This window comes from Mirounga angustirostris, unplaced genomic scaffold, assembly GCF_029215605.1.
Source record: "Mirounga angustirostris isolate CCGP_5_RB_7025 unplaced genomic scaffold, mMirAng1.0.hap1 SCAF_3, whole genome shotgun sequence".
Classification (NCBI taxonomy): domain Eukaryota; kingdom Metazoa; phylum Chordata; class Mammalia; order Carnivora; family Phocidae; genus Mirounga; species Mirounga angustirostris.
The window spans coordinates 142854283-142869802 of NW_026991711.1; the positions used below are offsets into that span (position 1 = coordinate 142854283).

Here is a 15520-nt window from a genome sequence, read left to right on the forward strand (position 1 = left end):
CTTCATTCCTTAACTGAAAACAAAATTTAAAGTTCAAATTCTCCTGGGGGGTAGGTCACAAACTAACATGAGCACACTTGTGCCAACATCCATAATGACCTCTGCTCGCTCCTCAACTTTTGCAGAGAATGGAGCACTGGGTATAGAGGAAAGGGTTGGGCAAGATAAAAACACAAATGGGGAAGACTCAGGACTCTGACACTGATTCTAAAAGTCCTATTATAAAGGACGGTAAACAGCTGAGTTCTTGGGCACCAGACTACAAACAACACTCTTCCCCCAAATACAGAGTTTCAGGGAAAATTAAGAGGCCAGCAGTACAGTCTGGTCATTTTGTGGAATATTTCAGTATTTATTTCATAATAGGATCCAGATAAGGGAGGCTATAATTAGTTCAATTCAACTAGGCAATTATTTATTAAACATCGACTATATATAACACACCATCTTTGGCCCTATGGTGGCCAAAGGAATGAATAAAATAAAGAAATGAATAAAATAAAAAGCTTAAAATAAACCAGAAGAAGCAATCATTCCGCTACTCACTGTTCGTGAGAGTGACTGTGGAGAATTCTTTGCATAACAGTTCCCAAAGTACTCAGCATACTTCTACAGCATGTTAGTTTTATTACACTGGATTGAATTTACTGTTTAGTATTCGATTTCACTAGACAGTTCATCAATCTCAGGTTTTTTTGCTTTTTTTTTCTGATCACCTACTGGCACTTTGCTGAGTGCTAGTGAAACAGACTGTAAAGGGGTTCTCTGGCCTAATGTGAATCCTAAGAGATTTTGACACTAATTACTGAATAAGAAAAACTGACATTTAAATGTTTCTTGCAGTTTGTTTCCTTTGAGAAAAAGATCTGAATTCAGTTTTGGGGGCACACTACTCCTTTGTTTTGGAGAAAACATGCTGGAAGGTCTTCTGATCTTTTGATTATGTGAAGATGTGTAGGTAAAGCATGGACTCTACTCTTTAATGGAGACTCTGGAGATAATATGGCTCCAAAGAGCTTAATCTGCTTTTCATAATCATATAAAAGGTTGTCTTCGCTGTGGCACAGCAGCATCTCTGCAAATTATCTTTCCTTTCACAAAATATTTCTTTCCTGTAAGTGGATTTAAATAGTATTGTCCCTGAAAGTTTTGGTCAGATACTAGATGAATGTGTTTTCTTGTTCAAGCAAAAAACCACCAGAGATCAGTGACTGGAAGGCACAGGAAGGACATGAATGCATCTTACCTTAGAAAGAAGAAAGGCCTGGGATTGCTGAAGCTCAAGTTGGACTTTCCTGTATAAGCCCTATATTTGGGGTCATTCCAGATTAATAAACCCAACTTTGGGGAAGGTACTGATGTTGTTCTGAATTATCTTTGGAGCTAAAGGAAGACCACACCTCTCTGGATGGGTATAGGATTACCACAAAAGGAAGAGACTTTTCTACTATCAGTCTTACCAAAAGATTGACAGGGGTAGGATGCAGACACAGAAAGGGATGAACCTGTCATTGTCTCTGGTGCCCGAGGAACAAGGGGCCCATGATCCAGGTATGAGAGGTTTGTTCCAGACATTCCCTCTGTTAGGAGGTAAACTGATCCCTGAATCAGATAGATGGGACTGAGACTGGACAGAGAAGACTCTGCATAATAGAGAATGCTTATGGAGGGCTTTGGTCTATGAATTTAGAGAATCTCTGTATCTTATAACAACTGTGTGATTCTCCACTTGTACTTCCTTTTTTTTTTTTTTTTAAACCCAAAGCTATTAGTGAAATCATGCAAATATCACAGCTGATCTTTCTACTACTGTGGGGAATTGTGCAAGTGTCTGGAATGGCACCTGGGGTAAAGCCATACATGGTAGATGCAGCACAGTGCTGAAGGATATTAGGGACTGGCAAAAAAAAAAAAAAAAAAAAAAGTGCAGTGGCCTAGAACCAGGCAGTTACTTAAGATGTTGAATAACTACCGGCCTAGGATATCTTAGGGAATCAAAAAAAGTATGTAAGAAGGGCAAGTTGGTAAAATATTGAAATTCTTGCATCGATTAGGGTAGAGATTTGAACTATTTTGAGTTAGGTAATGTGATGGGTAAATAGGGTAGGACATTTGAGTTACCTAAATGTAAATAAAACAAGGTTGTTTTATTCGAATTCATTATTATAGATTCTAGATCTTGACCTTAAGAAGGCTAAACAGTCAAATGTCTAAGATCAATGTCTTTTCTGGCACCTTTGATCTTCTGAGTGGTCCAAATTACCATCATATACAAACGGTACAACGATGTCAACAACAGTAACAAGAAATATATTTTATTCTGTCAGAATAGAAATTTCAAATATATATGTGCATTTCAGATAATACTAGGGTTGAAAATATCTTATATGCTTAATACATTGAGATTCTATCAGTAGAAGGAAAAATGTATGTTTCTTATTACAAGAACAAAATGCTGCCATAATCAATGTTAATTGTGAAAGCTGTCAATTTTAGATTAAAAAAAATACTAAAATTTTTCATTTAGTTATATAGAGAAATTGATTGACAGCTAAACCTAGCACTAGCTGTAGAGCTATAGAGGAAACATATGCTTATTTTGAAGTACAAATATTTATAAACAGTTTAATAATGTTGAGATAGAAATCAGATTAGAATTCTAATTTCTGTAGAATTTTGTGGTGTACTAGCTTTCACGGTATTATACAAATAACCTTGAAGCAGTATATTTAGTTTTTATTTCTTTAATTCCATTAAGACATGAACCTTTCTACAAAAAAGAAAATCCCATTTAGGAATTCTCCTCATCTTCTGAGAATGAAGTAAAAGCAAAAGGCTAGCTTTGCTACCTCAAAATTATTACCTCAAAGGGAAATAGTTAAATAATACTGAAACTCATAATATGATAATATTTTCTGTTTCCATATCTCAAAAGTTATTTTTACTGAGGTATTAGGTTTTACCCTTAGGCTATTATTGACTATAATACTTGGCTTCCAGAGTTGTATCAAAAGGTACATGAGGTATACCTCTAGCTATGAGAGAGCAATGCTTATTAACTGGGCTATGCAGTCTTTTTTGTAGGGAGGAAGTCTGCATTCCACTTGCCCTCTGCCCTGCTCAAAACAGTAGCAGAACACAGGGACGAAAGCTTCAAATCATGAAGACCTAGGCAGGGGCAGATGTTGCAGCCCTGTTCTTCCTACAGCATTGCCAGGGAGGAGTGCAACCTTGAACACTATCCTGCGCAAGCCTTGGAGCCACTCCAGCAGTCAACAGCTGAGTCTTTGTGTGAAGCAAGAACAACCGCCCTTGGCTCCTTGAGGTACCAGCCATTGTGTCTTCCCAGGCATGGAAGGAAATGCAACAGTTTAGTAGATGGCTCCATACAAGCTAGATCCACCCATCACCCATCCTTGATGGGTGGATCTAGCTCACGGAATCACTGATCTCAGTTCACTGAATTCTCAGATAATTTTAAGAAGTTTACAAACAAGAATAGTATTTTTTTGGCTTTTGCTACGTGGAAAATTATAGTTAAAGAGACCACATTACACAGTCTAGTTTTATTTCCAGTCATAGTCTCTTTATATACCATCTAGATACATTTTTACATTTATTAGATTTTTTAATCATTATTAAAATAATGTATTAATCTAGAAATTTTGGGAACGACAAAGAGCAGAGAAATATTGGAGGAAAATCCTCCATGTTCCCACTATTCAAAGTTAATGTCATTTTATTTCTTTTTTTAAGATTTTATTTATTTATTTGAGAGAGTGAGAAAGAGGGAGAGCACAAGTGGAGGGAGGGGCAGAGGAAGAGGGAGAAGCAGACTCCCTGCTGAGCGGGGAGCCTGATGCAGGGCTTGATCCCAAGACTCCAGGATCATGACCTGAGCCAAAGGCAGCTGCTTAACCAACTGAGCCACCCAGGTGCCCCTCACATTTTGTTTATCTCTAGTCTTTTTTTTTTTTTAAAGATTTTATTTATTTATTTGAGAGAGAGAGTGAGAGAGAGAGCACAAGAGAGGGGAGTGGGAGAGGGAGAAGCAGACTCCCTACTGAGCAGGTAGCCCGATGCGGGACTCAATCCTGGGACTCCAGGATCATGACCTGAGCTGAAGGCAGTCGCTTAACCAACTGAGCCACCCAGGCGCCCTATCTCTAGTCTTTTTTAATGCACATATTGTTCTCACAGAGTTCTGGTTAGACAATACATACTTGATAAGAGCTCAAATACATAAATACCATTAATGAGCTCTTAAATTGATTATATTTACCTGCAATTTGATGAACAAGATGTCAATTTTTCCCCCTCTGATTATGAATCAAATGTAACTGTAACGAGTGTTCTAAAGAAAAGTAACAGTGCTGTGAACACCTTTAATAGAGGGCTTTACCCTCAACTAATGGGAGCAATTAAAAATAAAATAGGCTGTTTGGACAATCAAAAAAGTTTAAGAGACAACGAAAAGCTAGGACAGGATTGAATAATAAAATTCATCTACACAAAACTTCTACTTCAAGACTGGAAGAAAAGGCTGTCTTATCTAATGCATAGAAACCAACACAGAATGTCAAGCAAAATGAAGAAACAGAGGAATATGTTCCAAACAAAAGAACAAGATAAAAACATCAGAAAAAAATAATTAATGAAGTAGAGATAAATATTTTACCTGATAAAGAACTCCAAATAATGGCCATAAAGATGCTTACTAAATTCAGGAGAACTTCAACAAAGGGACAGAAAATATAGGAAAGTTCCAAGCAGAAAAAATGGAATCAAAGAATACAATAATTAAACTGAAAAATACATTAAAGGGTTTCAGCAGGAGACTAGAAGAAGCAGAAGAAAGGATCAGTGAACTCAAAGACAGAGCAGAGGAACTTACCCATCAGGGCAGCAAAAAGAAAAAAGAACAAAAATAAGTAAAAATAGCTTAAGGGACTTATCGGACAACATCAAACTGACTAACATTTGCCTTATAAGAGTCCCAGAAGAAGAAGAAGAGAGAGAAAAAGAGGCAGAAAACTTATCTGAAGAAACTTCCCTAACCTGGGAAAAGAAACAGATATCCAGATCTGGGAGGCCCACAGAGTTTCAAATAAAACGAATCCAAACACACTATAATTAAAACAAGTTAAAGACAAGAAGAGAATCTTAAAAGTAGCAAGAAAAAAAAAAAAAAAAAAGCTTGTTACATTCAAGGGACTCTCCTTAAGACTCTAAGCAGCTTTTCAGCAGAAACTTTGCAGGCCAGAGGACAGTAGCATGACATATTCAAAGTGCTGAAAGAAAAAAAAAATCTAATCAAAAATACTCCATCCAGTAAAGTTATTCAGAACTGAAGGAGAGAAGAGTTTTCTAGATAAGCAAAAACTAAAGGAGTTCATCACCACTAAACTGGCCTTAAAAGAAAGGTTAAAAGGACTTCTTTAAGCTGAAAAGAAGGGGCATGAATTAGTAACAAGAAAACATATGAAAGTATACATCTCATTGGTAAGGGTAAAAATATATTAAAGGTAGTAGATTAATCATTTATAAAGTCAATAAAAAGTGAAAAGGCAAAAGTCTTAAAGGTCAGGGTGATAACCATTCTCCTCCTCAATTTACTGAAAGGGACTATATCTTGGAGACCATTCCAGTATAATCTTATCAGTCAGGAGGACAGGTCCACCCGGCTTTCCTTTTTGTGCTCTGACTCAAGAGGAGCAGAACACACATTCAGTAAATAATCTCAATCTAGTTTTTCCAGTCAACTTCTCTCTTTACTTCATCTACAAAACGTGGCTATTAGAGATTTATCTACATCACCATTCTGAAGCTGAAAGCCAGATTGCTGTGGAACTCTGAGCAACTGTGAGATAAAGGAATGGCACTATAATTGATTCTCTGGAACCAAACTTAGGTATCATTTATCACTTGTTCTTTCAAAAGTCAAAGAAGTTATATTAGTTGTACAGTACATACAATGTTTTAACATCTGTGAGTATTCAGTAATAGAATATCAACTTTCCTATAAGGATTCCAGGCCTGATGATTACTTTTTCACATCAGAAAGTGTAACTTGTGACAATAATGTGATTTTCATTCTTTTCTTCTGTTACAATATTTTAAAACTCAGTCTGGAATAATTGAAAATGCAACACTCTAATGTACACACACACACACATAACAATGCACTTAGGTAACAGTTAATATGGAGACATCAGTAGCTTTGAAGTCAGTACCTTCTATGGGTAATTTTAACTGGTCCTTAGGCAGGTTCTTATCTCTCCCTTGTAGTTACCCTATTACAAGGTACTGACACTAATAGGGAACAAAGATAGATATAGACAAGGGATTGTATTCTATTGGGTCAAAGCACACAGTAAGTGTACTGTACTTAAGAGTAATGTGAGAAGAAAATAGCAATTCCCGAAGCTCCCTTAAGAATTTAGAACACCAGGTCAAGATTTGAAGCTGACAGCTTCAGTGGGTGTGATATGGGGCCAGGCAATGACCCCACAAGCCCTGTTGGACAAATTAATCCCAAAGGTACCACAGGCAGTAGATGACCCAATTACTGAGAAGAAGGTCAGGTATATAAAAGACAATGATGAGAACAAGCCACAAGGACTCAAATATCAAAACAATTGTGATTGTCAGATTTTGATTATAAGTCAAAATCAGAAACTTCTCAGAGAGAAAAGAATAAAATGCCTTATTGAAAATCAGTGTCCTGATGCTCTTGGGGGTAAGAACAACCCTCCAGGTTTCAAATGAAAGAGGAACCTCCACATTCACTGCTAGCTGGAACTGATATGAAATAGAGAAGGCAGACAAAGATGACCCAGAAAAGGGATGTGCAGACTAAGAGTCTGATGACAAGTATCTTGATTTTGTTGAATTTTTTATTTATTGCCTCTTCTACCTGCTCTTTCCATATTGATTTTCTTTTAAATGGTCTTTGCCCTTTTAAAATTGATCTTAAAAACTGTTCTTTGCCAAATATCTGCACTGCTTCTGATGTTCCATTTAATGACATTTAAAGTATTTATTTTACTTCCCCCCCACCCAAAGGAAATGACTGACTCTGACTTAATTCTATTATAGGAAAAAACTGGAAAAATAAAGAAAACCAAATTTATTTGTTGTCACTAAGCAAAACTGATAAATTTACTCTATAAAATGTTCATGAAGTATATCCCCCCAACTATGACCCAGATGAAGAATGTAAAGAATACTAAAGTAGTAAACACATTCATAGTATATTGGAGTAATTTTAAAAGGACTCATGCCAAACACACAAGAATGCTTGCCTATTTGGAGATGAGAGGAGAAGAAATGGGAATAAAGGAAAATACATACATACATACATACATACATACATACATACATACATACATACATGGAGCCTCTCACAAACCAGCGATGAGTGTTAACATGCCATGACTTGTGGAGAGTAATTAACTCAACTCTCTACATCTAAGATTAGAAAAAAGATTAAAAAACAATTTTTGTTTTGAAACCACTCTGTGATGATGAATAATGAGGTATTATGTCCCATGACAACAGGCTCATAAAAGATTCTCGAGTAGCTCTCCAAGAGGGGCATTCAAGAGCTTAGTCTAGTTATGAGGAGAGAAAGAAAGAAAATTCCCTGGAAAGCTGTTAACTATGGATCTAAGCTCCTCCCATCCTTACAGTGACTGGACAAGATTGAAAAGAGACTATATTTGCTTTGCAAGAATTTCACCCTTTTGCCTTCTCATAAATTGCTTTTCTAGGTCTCCTATGCTTCTTTCTGAATATCTCTAAATTATTTCACATTCAGTTGTTATTGACTGATGTAGACCTCTTTGTCAGAATGAAATGAACCTCCAATACAGTTGTGTTTAATAGAGACACACAACAGAAACACTCAGGGAGATTTTATCAAAATCCATTATGTCCCAGCTCCACCTCTGTAGACTCTGATTCAGTAAATTTGCATTTATGTAGTGGTAGAATGGAAAAGAAAGAAGTAAAGAGTTTCTTAGAATGCTAAGAAACACATGTTCAGCTGGTCCTGAGCATTTATCCAAGGATATCTTTCCACTTCCTAGTCCTACAACATCAGTTCTAAAGACTTCTAAGCCATCTGCCTAAAGGGAACAGGAGACCGGTACTATTCCCAATTGTCCCACTCACCTGCTTCTCAGCGTAACCAACGCCCCAGCATCATGTGGAAGAAAGTGTCAGCTCTGTCAGTCATTTGATAGTTAAGAAATCACTTGTCTATCTGGGCATCAAATTCTTCTTCTGTAAAAGGAGGAGAATAAACTGGACGACCTCCAAAAATTCGTCCCTGTTCTAAAATTCCATAAGTCTATATGGCTTCATTTTTGTCTGTTGTTTATTTGCTTTTCTTATAGGGGGAAATTATAATGTCTAACTTAATTTTTCAGCAAAATTTTATTGCCTTGGGAAAATGATCTGCTCTGATCCTTCTGATCTATAGCTCATCCTTCACAGAGAAACCAACAAGTGCTGCTGTCAGTTTCAGGTTTGCATAGAGAATATTCCCTCTCATCTCACTTGGTGATTGAGTGGGAGGCAGTAGGCAGTATTTCAAAATGCAAACTGACATTTAATTATACAAAAATCTCCTTCCACAATCACTTCTCTTGCCAGGCTGATTCTGATCTACTTGAACATTTTTCCTTTTTTGTTGACTCCTAGTTTTCCAGTTCTTATTGAGAATAATCGGAAATGGGACTCCAACACTAGATTTATAGACTTGCTACTTCTTCCTCTATGTAACAGAATTTTAAGGTGACATTGTATTTGCAAAATGATGTCTCTTTCTGATACTCACCTGAACCCCTCATATCCACACTGACATTCTCAAAATCTGGGTATTGCCCATTACAGTAATATTTTAAAAATGGAATATTTGTACAAATGTCACTTAAAAGCTTAAGTGGAGATTCTGGCAAAAAAAAAGAAAAAAAGGATGGAAATGGACCATTTTGTCCTAGCTAATTAAACACTGAAATGATTCAGCATGGAGATAAGTCAGCCAGGACTACAGCGAGGCAAGTGAGGCACTTGTCTCAGGTATGGAATTTAAGGGGACACCAAAAATCTCAATAATTAAGATAAACAATGTATTAATGCAATATTTTAGATCAGTAACAGTGCCATGGGAAGCCACAGTGGAGCCTCACACAAAAGGAAAAAATTTTTAAATGATCTTATCTTTATTTAAAATTTTAACATTTTGCTCAAGTGGATTTAATTGAATTTGATATTTTTTGAAATATTAAAATAAAATATTTATATTGATTACTAAATTGGGGGCATCCCTTTAAAGCTTTAAAGTTTGCACCCAAGGCAAGTTCTTTCTTCACTTCACGTAAGTCCTAGCTCTGGCATAACTTTCCTTCTGTTATAAGCCACAGGAAAATGTCAATGCATCTTGTTCTTCACAAACAGGGACTCCTACAATAACTCTAATGATTTCTATTACAGCTACCATTTGTGTGTGTGCATTTTCTAAGTGATTGATACCATTTTAATAATTTATTCTAAGCAGTGACTGGAGAAGTAGGCAATTTTCTTTTTACATCAAAGAAAAATGAAACTCTGAAAGGTGAAAATAACCTGACAAGGGGCATACCTCATGTACATTTTACTGGTAAATGAGATCAAGGGGGAAAGAGAGAGAAGGAGAGAGAGAGAGAAGGAGAGGGAAGGAAAGGGGAAGAAAAGAGGAAGATGAATACACATCCCAGAGATTTTCAAAATGAAAGTATATGGACTCATCTGGTAAATTTGTTTAAAATGCAGATTCTCAGGCTGACCCATACACACTGAATTAAATAAGACCTGGGGTAACTCTGAGAATCTGCATTTTAAGTGATTCTGATGCAAGTGTTCTAGGGACCACACACAGAGAAACATTGAGGAGATGCACCCAATGTGGCAGAAACTGGGTTATATTACCTGAAACACATTTTCTCATAATCCCCCCCTTAAAAACCTTCAAGGTAAGAATTAATGCCCCTTTCTTTACATATGAGGAGAAAAATCCAAGATGATAGGAAAATTATAAACTCACATGTTGAGTGAGTAGAAAAACCAAATTCAACCCAGATCTTTCTCCAAATTCAAGCACTTCCACTGTACTCTGGGACTTCCATGGAAAAGGCAAGAGATGCATCTGTCAGGTGAGTGCTCTCATGTACCAGGGACACCAGATTATATCAAGGACTCTAAGTGAGCTAAAGTGTGATGGTCAACAGGTGCAACGGCAGGCAGCTAGGACAGATGTCAGAGGTATGCACAGATGAAAAGAAAGGGTAACAGATGTTAGAGTAGAGGTGAGGCAGAACAATTCAGGAGGTAGAAAGTAAGTAATGTTTTGCACATACAATGGTTTTACCTTGCAGTTTAAAATTCAAAATGAGAACTACGATTATGTCAATGTTAGCTATTATATGAGCAAATGACATATTTATAGATATGGCAATAATATAGTCTGATGAGAGAAGAACAAAATCTTGGATTGAGCCTGTTTTCTAGTTTAAGACTACATCGCTGGATTTATCCCCATTCTGCCTTTCTGTGCCTTCTGTCTCTAATCCTGAACTCAAGCTGTTCTTACTGGGCCAGCCTAACATTTGTATATTTTTAAGCCAGAACCTACTTGAAATCCATTTCCCCCGGGGACATTGTTCTGGTTAACTCCATATCATTCCAATATTTGACACCTTACCATTATGTCCACTCAATCTTCACTTGTGTTTACACTTTTGTGTATAGTATACTTATTTTTTTATATACCCTGTACTGTCTGGCTTAATAATTTATCTAGATCATGGCTAGATTTGTAAACCGATTTCCAATTTCTGAAGGTGTCTGAATACTCTAAAATTTAATTACTGAAATTCTGTCACCTGAAAAATCCTATATACCATGAAAAAGGTCAATGAGTACTTACTGAAGAAACTAAAAATAAAAGTTACAATTTTGTAAGGCAATAGCTCTGCAATGTTATCACTCACTTGTCACGGAAGTGAGTTTTCTCCCCCCAAAGAATACATTTATAGACTTCTAATATTTAATAACCTTTAGACTCTTGCTATTTTTCTAGATATGGTTGGGAGTAGGGGTGGAAGAGAGAAGTGTAAGATATAGTCTCGAGAAACTTAAAATCTTATTGAGGAAATAAAAACCAATGTCCATAATTTTAGGCCGAGTTGCACTTAACCTACAATCAGAATAGAGGAAGGAGGGTTCAACAGGACCTCAAGAGTCATCTCAGATGGGATGGGAACACTTGTGGGCAGAATCTGATTGGGTGGAGAGGGGAAGAAATTGGGCCTAAAACAGAGAGAGAGGTGAGAACTGGGGGGTCAGTGCAGGGGTGTCATCAGCCCAAACAGGTCATGGTCATAACAGGTATGTAATGGGGAGACTGTGTGGAGGGAAGTTTAAAAAGAAAATAAGTGAGAGAATAAGGAATAAGAGAGAATAGTTCTAAATCTCACACCAAAGGAGAGATGGATATAGTGATAATAATGGAATAGACTACTGAGGACAACTGAAAAATGTTTTCTAGAGAGAAGAGACTTTGAAGATACAACACAGAGAGGCGGCAATGAAGGGAGAGAAGGGTTACAGTGGTAGTGAGTCCCCAGAAGAAGGATTTAGGGATAGGGTGTAGAATATAGTGGCCAGGAAAACTTCAGGTGGGGGGGGCAGAAAACGCCTCAGAAGGGAGATATGGATCAGAAAACTGCTGGGGAAAGTGAGAGGCAAGGAGGCAGCCCACCCCAGTTGGTTTCCATCATGTTCATCATGTGGGAGGTGAGATCAGCTCCTAAAGGCAAAAGGGAAGTGGGGGTAGATGAGAATGTCTGGTTAACTGTGGAGGTGAGTTTTACAGGGTATCCGTGCCATCTTCGTCATCCATGGTGACACTATGCTGGGTGTTAAATCTTATATAAATTATTCTTATAGAGTGAGATTCTACATTTTATATAAAGAGATAGCTACAGCTTCTCCCTCAAGATCATAAAGTATAAATAATATAAAGTCTAGATATATTTCAAGATCCAGAAGCAAATCCCAGTTTTCATTCTTTTACAGTTTTGTATATTCCACTAGGCAGTCAACTTTTTTTTTTAAGTTGCTAATTTGGGTTGTTATTACACAATGTTTGAAATGTAAGAACAGTGGTGTTAATGACTTGGGTTGGAATAGCTTAATAAGTGACATGAAAACTTTGTAAATCATTAATATCAGAGAGCTAACATTAACTTCTCGATAAAAGTAACTCTATTTTAAAGTATGAAGTAATCCCTAATTTAATTGAGAATTTCTATGACTTTCCATATATCAGGAAGATGTCTAGCAACTACATAGTAAGAAGCATCTCTGGGCATATTAAGTTTTAGATTTAAACCAAAAAACAAGACTGCAATAGAGCATGCTATTTATTTCTCTCTTTCCTCCCGGAGACAGAAACTATGAAGAGTCTAACCAGTTATTCTTGCTGGGGATATAGGGCAATCCATCTATGGAAAAGCAGAGAAGCAACTAACTTTAAGTTTTAAGGACATATACTCATGCCAATCTTGGGGAAATTTGTAACCAAGAACTAATAATCATTGGCTAACTAGGAATTGACATTTCTAGTATTTTTTTTTTTACCTTCCTTAAAGGATTGATTTATTATGTTTTATACATATTATTAACTTCAGGAACAGTGTCCAAATTGCCTCCATTTCAATGAAGTGGGAGATAAAAGATGCCTGGTTCAATCAAGGCTTCCCAAATCCCCACAGTTGTGTGTGTTGGAGGTCAGTCAGCGAACTGCCGGAAACACAAAAACATAGTATAGTCCCCCTCCTGGGCTGCTACTTTACTAAGAAAACTTCAGTTATCACAGATTATAATTGCTTCAAGAAATGGAGAGGGTCATTTTACAAATAATTTTACTGACTTGACGTTCTTCATTTACTTGTCTAGAGATTACTTATGCAAAGTGTTCTCACAGTCCACAGATGACTGGAGCATTCACCTTTTAGAAGATTTTGTAAAATCCCCTGGATCCTGGATGAGGGAGTTCTCCTCCTGGGGGAACATCAGAGTTTGATCCAAGGGTTGTTTTCATTTCTTCATACTGAAAGCACCGTTTCTTATTTGCCATGGATTTCCCCCCTCCTTTGTGTCTTCGCATGATAAGAAAAGCATCTCACTCTAGGATGTACCATCCTCCCTCTTCCTGCCAGCAGTGCGCCATGCAAATACACTACACCCAAGAAAACTGCCTTGGAACAATTGATTAAGAAGAATATTAAAATAAAACTGCTTTTTCCCCCCATCTTGTGGGGAAAGGGAGCAGCTTGCCTCATTAAAGATTCAGAGCGGCTAGTATTGCCTTGGAGCAGACTGACTAGTTTTGGAATCTCTATTTAGCCAACATGCAAATTACAATCTCCCTCAAAAGCCTTGAATTTGGGCAAAGAATGCTGATCAAGAAAATGGAAAAAAATATACATATATATATATGTACATATATATATACGTACATACATCCATACATACCAGCAGACACTGTCACTCAAAATCTCTGCTCCTGTTAACTGTTCAGACTGAACAGAGTATGAGGAGCATGCCAGTAATAAAAGCCAAATTGGCTGCATTGCAAGCCTGCCTCTGTGCTCTGCTATGTCTTCGTTTAAGATATTTAATATCTCAGCATGATCTGAAAAGTGAAGACAGTATAATTTCTTTGTAAGATTCTGGTAAATTTGAAGATAACACCTGTAAAGTGACTACAACAATGGTCTGGCACATAACTTAATATTTAACAAATGTTAATTGCATCTCATTAGGAATGTACTTTTGGGACTGGGGTGGAAAAAAAAAACCCTAACCTGAAGCCCTTCTTACTATAGTAATTATTTCACATAAATGACTACTTTTCTCCACAATATGATCTCTGAGATTGATCTTAAGTAGCAGTTCCTTTTTTTTAAAAAAAAGATTTTATTTATTTATTCATGAGAGATAGATAGAGAGAGAGAGAGAGAGGCAGAGGCAGAGGGAGAAGCAGGCTCCCCGCGGAGCAGGGAGCCCGACACGGGACTCGATCCCAGGACCCTGGGATCACGACCTGAGCCGAAGGCAGACGCTTAACTGACTGAGCCACCCAGGAGTCCCATAACAGTTCCTTTTTTTCTTATCATAAAAAATTTAAAGCATAAACAAAACTAGAGAGAATAGTGTAATTCTTCCCCAGTTTTGATAATTATGATCTTGTGTTTCACCTGTACTCCCTTCCACTTTTCCTTCTCCCCCAGATTATTTAAGCAAATCCCAGAAATAATATTATTTCATCCATAAGTATTTCAGTATGTCTCTCAGAGATAAGGATTAAAAAAACTCCACATAACCACAATACTGTTACCACACTTTTAAAGTTAATAATAATTCTTTAATATCATCAAATATCTGGCCAGTGTTCAAATTTCCTCAGCAGTTGTATGCATGTTTTTTTTTTCCCGTAACAACTTGTTGAATTAGGATCTGAGTAAGATCCATGCACTGCAATTTGTTGATATGTCTTTCAACCCATAATTCCCCTTTCCTTCTTTTTTTTTTTTTCCCAATGTATTTGTTGAGAAAACCAGGTTGTTCATGCTTTAGAAGTGTCCTAATGTTACACTTTCTCTCATTTCATCCCTATGGTATCTGTTAATGCATTCTTCTGGTTTTCTTTCTTTCTGAAACTGATAATCAGATCCAGAGGCTCGGTCAAATTGAGGTCTAATCTTTGTCACAAGTAATTCACAGGTGATACTGTGGACTTCCATCAGGAGGCACATGATACTTCTTGTCTTTCTTTTTGTGACATCAGCAGCTGCTTGGTGGGCATTACCTGAATCCATTGTTACAAAACAAAAATACTGTATCGTTCTTCTATATTTATTAGCTCATATAGTCCTACAAAAAGAAAGCCCTCTCATCAAGTCTTGATTATTAATTCTTGATTTCCTGAAAAGGCAGGAAAATGGCTTCATTTCTTCTCTTTATTTTTTTTCAAAATACTGAGTTTGTTTGCTAGCATCCTACACAGGTGGCCACTGAGGACTTTTTTTTTAAGTATCATTATAAACTTACGTATTTAACATATCTGGCATGTTTCAATCTATTATTGATATTCTTTTTTTTTTTTTTAAAGATTTTATTTATTCATTTGAGACACAGAGATACAGAGAGAGAGAGAGAAAGCACGAGCAGGGAGAGAGGCAGAGGGAGAGGGAGAAGCAGGCTCCTCGCTGAGCCAGGAGCCCGACGCGGGACTCGATCCCAGGACCCCGGGATCATGACCTGAGCTGAAGGCAGACGCTTAACCATCTGAGCCACCCAGGCACCCTATTGATATTATTCTAATTGATGATTAAATTACTGTGTCTTTCCTTAATAAGAGCCTTTTCAAGTTGATTCCTTTTGATACAAACCTAGTAGTCTTTATAGCTTC

At 37.0% G+C, this 15520-nt stretch overlaps 1 protein-coding gene across 3 annotated transcripts in view; it reads right to left on the reverse strand.

Moving 5' to 3' along the window:
* Positions 1–15520, reverse strand: part of ZNF385B (zinc finger protein 385B) — a 396676-nt gene that overhangs the window by 310761 nt on the left and 70395 nt on the right. Inside the window, exon 2 of one of the 3 annotated variants that reach the window (XM_045868423.3) lies at positions 8176–8286. The exons of the other annotated variants lie outside the window; for them this stretch is intronic. The gene's annotated coding sequence lies outside the window, so the exon portion shown is untranslated. The remainder of the gene's footprint in view (positions 1–8175; positions 8287–15520) is intronic. 3 annotated transcript variants of the gene reach the window in all.